Here is an 8,625-nt window from a genome sequence, read left to right on the forward strand (position 1 = left end):
CCTGATCATCTAAGCCAGGGGTCTTCAAACTTGGACCTTTTATGACTTGTGGACTTCAACTCCTAGAATTCCTCAGCCAGGCACGTTGGCTGAGGAATTCCGGGAGTTGAAGTCCACAAGTCATCAAAGGGCCAAGTTTGAAAACCCCTGATCTAAGCTATTAACGCAATAAAAGAAGGAAATAATTCCATCAAAATTATGGTGACTCCTGTTAATTGCAACATTTCAGAGAACTACATATCTTCATGCTAGCATCTTTTAATTTCCCATTTTTTCTTTTTGTTGAAATACAGCACCTTATAATATCTCATTTCATAGGATTTCCATCATTCTTGGACACTTTTCCGCTTCAGAATTTCAAGTTATGTGATCTGATTTACCTTCCTTCAGAGTTCATCAAAATCTATTTTTCTGAAACATACTATCCTATATATTCTTCTCAGAAAATTCCTCCCATAGATACCACTTGCAGCAGATATGGTTTGAGTTCTTTTCAGGCAGGAAGACAAACATTGCATGCACTTTGTAAATTATGATAGAAAGCAAAACTTTCCTGTTTGCTAATGCGCTCTCTGTGTTGTGTTGTGTATGTGTATTATGAATATACAGTATAAATATCACAATATACTTGCACATTATCAGGTTTGTAAAGATCTTTTTCAAATACCTAATGTATTCTTCTAACTGTGCAATTGTGCAATGATAATTAAACAAAAATAACTAAAATATATCAGGAGTTTGCTTATTTATCTTTTTTATCACTACCTTTTTATAAATCAGTTCTAAAGAAAGCACAAGAGTTGTTGACTGCAAGCAAACAAATACAGTGTTTAAAAACTGAGTAACTTCAGTTGAAACCATTCTAATTTTGTAAATATGTAAGATATATACTTACATACAGCGCTTTTTTTGAAGAAAAAAAAAGTGCCAGAACTCACACATGTCATACAACCCGCCTTGCCTACCCTACAAGGTTCCATCCAAAAAAGGTGCCGGAACTCCGTTCTGGGCGTTCTATGACAAAAAAAAGCCCTGCTTACATATATTTTGCATATATATTAGCATGTATCAAATATTGAGTCACTACTTGCAAACTAACATTTTGTGGCTATTATAAATTCTAATGTAGCACATTATCAGCACAAATATTGTCATCTGTTTCATTTTCAGTGCCATAAACAATGAAATATTCATTTTAATTAGCTTCACTGGAAGTTAAGTTAGATATTATCCTCTATATATATTTTCACTGTAAGTTTATCTTTTCTGCCTCCTAAAGTACTAAGTTCACTTAAGAAATAATGAAAATAAGCTTATATATAATGGCTAGAACTTGTATTCAGATTTTTATTTTATGTTTTCAGAAATTTATAATCTAAATGCAAAGACTGGCTGGCTCTCACTTACTGCTTCCTATGTCCACGTCCATTCCCCCTCCCCCGTGTATGTGTGTATGTTTCTGTGGTATTATTGCAGTCTTGTTCATATGCTACTTCAAAAAGAGGATTTTTTTGTAAACCCATGAAAGTTGTAGACCCATAATGTGATTTATTTAGTGCTGATCTTGAATATGCATGAGCCCAGCCACTGTGGTGATAAGCCATGTCTTACTAATATGCACAACCCAAACAGTTTGGTATATAATAGTCAACAAGCAAAAATAAATATTGTTTTGTAAAATATGTAAATCTAGTTCATGTGTCCATGTTGCCATGTTTGGTCAAATAAAATGCCTATTGGATTTAATAGGAGAAAAACAATAGCTCAGTGCTTATGAACATGATGTAATCCTGACACCCACAAACTGAGTTCTGGGTAGTTCCAGCTGAGGCTGGCAAAGATGCTTCTCTGAAATGTAAATGGATGTGAATTGGCTTTAAAATGACTTCAAATGGAAGTTAAATATTTAATAAAAAAGAAGCAGATTATCCCTAAATAATCCTTAATCAGGTATTTTCTGAACAGATAAATCTTCTGCTCTGCTGTACTGTAAATTCTAAAAGAATCTTGAGGATATATTCATAAGGGTTATGAGAAGTAGAAAAGCAGGGGAAAGAAACATTATTTCCTGAGCTGGCAAAATTCATACCCACTGCAAATGGGAGACATTGGAAATTTTATAATTGTAGCAAAGACTTCTGTTTTCTCCAATTATTTTAAAAAAGGTATGGCCATCATTAGGTTTGTCAGTGATGGCACAATCTGCAATATTATTTTGCTTCACTTTACTTCCATATTATGAAGACTTGGCAATCCAGAGAATTGCTGGGCAAAGATATAGCTATTCCTCCTATCCCATTGGGCACAGCTGTGCTTTTCCCCTACAGCTCTCCAGAAATGTTGCAGCTGTCTGCAATGTTGTACCATCTTTTTCTGCAGAGGCTCTCTTGGGTTGAAATGGCTCTGAATAGTCCAAGAAACGTTGCCACTCTGCTCCTGAAAAAACAAAAACATTTTCAAAAGAGAAAAAAATAAGGAAAAATAAAAATTGGCTACTTTCAAGTATAAATGTCAAGTTTAACAATTCTTTTTACAGTAAGGGCTGAGCTTGCAAAGATTGGGGAGAACTTCTAATTGAGCATACATAAATAACACTAAGTTGAGGCAGTTGCATTTCTGAGAAATTATAGCTATGGCATTTAAAATGGGCAGAGAGAAGAAAGAGGACAAAGAGACAATTTACCTGTGAATGTAGCTGCTTTGAGTGAATGCTTCCTTGCCTGCGTTACACTGTTGATAAAGCAAACATTGAAAAGCAGCAGTAGGGCTTTTTGCATTTTGTTTTAGACTAGTACTGATACTACTGCAGCTTGTTACTATTTTAAGTACACATAAACAGGTACAGTAAATATACACCAAGGACAGCACAAATCCAAGAAAATATCCCCTTTCTTTTCTTCTGATATTTTTAGGAGCCAAATAATAACTCACTCTAAAAACTGTTTATATATTTGCATCATGCAATCTGAAATTCTTCAAGACAAATAACTGGATTTACAATCTGTCAATATGCAATCAGAATAAATCTGCATCATTTATCTAGCTTTAAAGTTACATACTCTCTTTTATTGAAATACATTATCCAGTGACAAACATCCCTTTCATGGGGAAGGATTTCCATATACTGAAAAGGTCTTATCCTTCCTTTTCCTTGCTATAAAATTATATATTTATATAATCATCATCTCTCAATGCAGTTTCCACTTCTTTATACGTGTTCTAGAATATCCAGTTCTGTCAACACTTAGACATTTCAAAACCAGTATTTTGGGTAGTTTTTTTCCCCCTTTCTCTTCTAAGAATCAGAGAGACGCAAGAGAGCGCACTGGAGATTAAAAATATTTTCTCATTTTTGCTTCATTTAGAACCAGTAAAGAATGTGCTATGTGGAGATAAATATGGCAGACCAGATTAGCAATCCGTCCACATTCTCCTTTATTAAGCTGGTGACTCTCAGTAAAAGAAAAGTCTGGGCTCGGGACTGTGTGACTGTCTTTGCAATAGATTAGAATTGAGCAGTTACCTTTCAGCAGTGCTCCTTCCATTTTTAAAGAAGCATCGACCTTACTCTTTCAAATACACATCTCATTCACTTTGGTCCGCTGTGGATTTCTATAGCCAATTTTGTTCCAATGCTTTATTTCCATCTCTATCCACATGGAACATTGTTTGACCATGCAAATTATTGATCTAAGGCAGGGATGGGAAACCAGCATGGCCAACGCCGAAGATACTGGGATACTTAAATATAATAAAATTAGACAAGATTAGTCTCAAAGGAGTAAAAGCTAAGCACAATAGAGGGAATAACAATTACTTGGAATAGGATGATGAATGCTGCTGTTTCCTCTATACATAATGGACTGTGAAGTTGTGCAAGAAACTTTTCTGATTATTACTGATTACTTCAAGCACTATTACAATTCAACAAGTTTTTAGTGTAATATTTAATCACATCTCTGTAAAGGAGGTAATATTCCAGTTACTGGAGAGAACAAATGTGTGATCTGTGCACCTTCTGAATCAGTGGTTCTCAACCTGTGGGTCGGGACCCCATTTGGGGTCAAACGACCATTTCATGGGGGTCGCCAAACAACGCAGTCAGCCATTTTTTCCCCCTTTTCCTTAGCTGTGCTACTCCCTTTTATTCTATTGGCTTTTGAAAGCCAATAGAATAGACTCTCTTGAATAGAGTCTAATTCTATTGGCTTTCAAAAGCCAATAGGAATTGTCCAGGCTGTCTCTGCCCTGCTGAGCCCGCCAAAAGTCCCATTCTGCAAACGGTGCTGCACCAGTTGAGTAGTCCTCAACTTACAACCGGTTGAGTAGTCCTCGACTTACGACCAGTTGGGGGTCGCGGCATTAAAAAGGTTGAGAACCACTGTTCTAAATGAATCAGGCCACTAATGGAACTGTGGTACTAAAATTGTACTTCTATGCCCACTTATTTAGAAAGTGTTTCTATTAAATCCAATGCAACTTATTTCTTAGTAAAAGTGCCATTTAGTTACCTTTTACCATCTAGTACCCTCCAGGTGTGGGACAGAATATTACTGTAATTGTTTTCATTCATCAAAATCTAATTATAGGCTATAGGCTTCCCAGCTCTATCAAAAATAATAATTATTAAAATGCACTTGAAAGCTCAGGATGCTAAATTCTGCTTTTGAATCTGTTTTTCTATATAATTTATATAGAAAAGTGTTTATATATCTCTGATCATACTGAAAAGATGTCAATGCTATATCAATTCCCACAACAAAAGTATGGATGGAAAAAGTGATGGAGCTAGCAGAAATGACAAAATTGACTGCTTTAGAGAAAAGAAACATCCAGTTTTATTTCTACTTGGAAATTGCTTCAGGACATTGTACTTAAGACAGAAAAAATGAACTCTTGACATTTAGTTTTGCTAATTAATATAGATTGTTATAAAATGACTAGCATTTGTTAAGTAGTTAAAGTAAAAAGTTGAGGCTGTAATTCTATTCTGTACTTTATTGCACTGATAGAAGTTGGAAGTCTATGCTTTTTTCTTTTACCCTTTACCTGCATCCTTTCTTTTCCCTTTCTTCCCCTTTCCCTTTTTCCTATTCTTTTTTTTAATTGTATTTTATATTAACTTTTAAAAAATTGATCACCAAAAAAAGAGAGAAAAGGACATCAATGCATTAATCCTCATTCTATCAGCAGACATTGCTGCTCTTATTAAAGTTAAAAAGAAAAAGAATACTTTAATCTGCTGACTGAGAGAGACTGGTATGGAGACAACATTTAGACTAGAATTCCAGAAATTGCTTTTTATTCCTGCCACACCCTTTTGCCCGAACAGCAAGTTCTTTAGCCAATTATTGCCAGATGCTTTTTACTAACAACTCCATGAATTGAATCTTCCAGACATGGCAAGTTCAAGCTTGTTACTTATATGATCTACTTGCCTACACAGTTCCCATGGATTACATTTTGGACATGTATCTGAAGTCAAAAATTGTGTTTAGATTTCTTATTTCATTTTGGAAAAGAAGGGTTGTAAATGTTCTTCTCTGAGAAGAAATGGGTTTGCTTACTAATCTCACAAATATTTTAATCAGACATATAGTTCATTTTTAGCTTGATTATCATGTACTTATGGATATAAAACATTGAAACACCGTATAATTAGAAAATAAAAGGGACACCCAGGCAGTCCTCAACTTATGACCAGACACTTAGCAATCATTTGACTAGTTGTCCACCAGCCAAGCTCAGAGAGCATCAAGGACCACCCACCCCCCCCAGTTCAACCCTGGGTATCAACATTCTCTTCTATTGGGATCATTCAAAGTTACAATAGATCTACCCGGTGTGTGTGTATGTAATTGTGACCTAGAATCTGACTATCAACCCCCCCTTCCTGCAGTCACACAACTGCACTTTGTGTACTCAACAATCGGACTGCATTTACACTTGTTTGTAATGTCTCAAAGTCACATGACTTTCTTTTACAATGGTTTTGTTAAAAGCCATCATTTACTTCCAGGTTTTGATAAAACCAGCTCATAGCTAACCATGTTTGCTTAATTAGTTTGCTTAACAACTGCCACAAAAAAGGTTGTAAAATCAGATCAGTCACATGATTAATTCACTTTACAACAATTGTGACTTATGACCATAATGCGCAGACTCCGTTATGGTTATAACTCGAGGACTACCTATAGTTCATGCTGCTGTTCCATTTATGTATAACAGCTGATCCATCATTTTCACTACAGTAATGGCCAAAATTGTGAAAACCTTTTGGGAAAAGTGTACAGTAGAAATGCCACCTTTGGTTAAGTTTCCACCAATTTTTCTTCTAATTTCTTTATAACTGTAGCCTTGTTCATTTAATAATACTATTTTATATTGCTTTCTGGGCAACCAGTCATCTCTTTGCACCATTACTTTAATTTTATTATGTTTTACAAGCTCACTAAATGAAAGAACACAAAAAACCCAAACAACTTGATAGCAATCACATAACATATTGACAAATGTCCTCCTCTCAGCTTCAATACATGACATCAATAACTGAATCCTACTGTGATCTGATTGGCTCATTGCCAAAACAAGATGACACCTGATTGGCTCTCTAAACACTCATGCTCATTGGCTACAATCAGATGAAGGAAAGCTATCTGAAATCAACCTAAGCAAGTTGTGCTTCCTTTTTCTGGTTATTTGGCTATAACTTTTCATAGAATACACTACAGATAATTGAACAAACTTTGTTGCATTACATTCTTGATTAAATTATCTTTCCATTGATATATAATTTTATGGTACTACTAAAAAAAAGTGGTATTAGACATCAAACCTCAAAAATACACTTTTCCCAAAAGGTTTCCACAATTTTGGCCACTACTGTATATTGGACTATAGAATAAACATAGTGACCTTAGATAAAAGCAGAAACAGGTTTCCCTCCATAGGGCAGTTTTACAAGTAGAGTGCTGGTGAGTGGTAATTCCTTACCCCAGGGGACAGAAGTAGATGAGTGTTTTGCAAATTCCTTTGCCCTGGACCTTACTTTCTGGAAAGATTAACCCAAAGTTGTCTATATTCTTCAGTTCTTCTGATCATAATTTGAGGCTGTGTCTCTGCTTTGAGCTAAAATATTCAGCCAACTATAACTATGACATCATTGCTTCAAACTGTAAACTCTAAGAAGAAAACAATTTTGGCAGTGTTCAATTCTCATACATAGAAGAAGACTTGGAAAAATATTTTGCAACATTTCCAGATTCCTTAAAAATGGCAAAAATGGCAGATCAACGTTCACTTTGTTGATCAATTAGAAATTAGCATGTTGGAAGACATGTCTATGGATATCTCCTGATTTGCTCACCATATAGTTTCCTTCACTGTAGAATTTATCTTCCCATCCCATCCTTTAAAAAAGTATTCAGGGAAGTTCTATTATTATAATTAATATTCAAAATCAAATTAAAATTTTGCTTCACTAGTAATTTTCACTATCATGGCAACAAATTATCTCTTCATTAAAGGAGACCTTTTAGCCAGACAAGGTTGGATGGTTTTTGATTCCTCATTTATCATTGTCATAAACAAATATCATCCTGTCAAAATCAATGGCAATGAATTTCTGTATAATAAGGGTGTCAAACTCGCCACGTCATGTGATGTGTTGCAATGTGTCATGACTCTTTTTGCATTGCCGGCAATGGTGTGGGTGCGACTTCGGTATGATGAAACCAGCCCATGGGCCGGCTGTCTGACACCCCTGCTGTATAAAGTCAATGTTTACCTTTCTAAAGGATGCAAATAGCATCAAAATAAATATATGACCAAAAAAAACCCTCAAGTGTCTGATGTACAGTTACATATAATTGGATAATAATTTCTTATATATTCAATAGTATCAAATAAATCTCTGCTGTATGCAGCATATGCCAGTCCTGTCTTTTATTAAAATGCTTTGTATCTTCTATTGCATATAGGAACATCAGATTTAGAGATAATGTGATGAAAAGCAGCAAAATGAAAAGGGTTTGCTTTCCTGCTTATGGTTTTTCCTATTTGGTGGACTTTCCTAATAGTTTTGAAGCTAGAATTGATGGGCCTTTGTAATGACTCACTAACTGTCTTCTTCAGTTCTTATTTAAAGTGAGAAGTTATATTCAATCAATTGAACACAGAAAATACATTATCTGTGTTTTTCAAAAACCTACAGAGTTCAGGTGTTTTTCTTTTTTCTTTTATGAAACTGAGATTAAAATTAATTTCTATTTAGTGTAATGGAAATACAACATCCTTATCAGATCAACGTTCAGCAGTGTAGTTTTTGCGAAAGACTCTTGAAATCAAAGCGCATCCAATTATGATAAATCTTTGCATATATCTCAAATATATTTAGAACTTATTTATAATGTAAGACCCTAAGAGTGGCTTACTTGGCTATGACAAAATTAAGCATTGAAAGTTTCTGAAATTAAAAGGAAAAAAAAGTATGCCTATATTTGGTTGTCAGTAATATGCCTAAAGTACTTCTCATTCAGAATGCTCAGTGAAAAACAAAGGGGAGGGGAAGATTTTGTTTTCAAATATTTCACTTTTGTTTTGGAGAGCTGAAGGTACAGAAGTATG

The sequence above is a fragment of the Crotalus tigris genome, unplaced genomic scaffold (assembly GCF_016545835.1).
Source record: "Crotalus tigris isolate CLP2741 ecotype Arizona unplaced genomic scaffold, ASM1654583v1 scf7180000024411.593283, whole genome shotgun sequence".
Taxonomy (NCBI): Eukaryota; Metazoa; Chordata; class Lepidosauria; order Squamata; family Viperidae; genus Crotalus; species Crotalus tigris.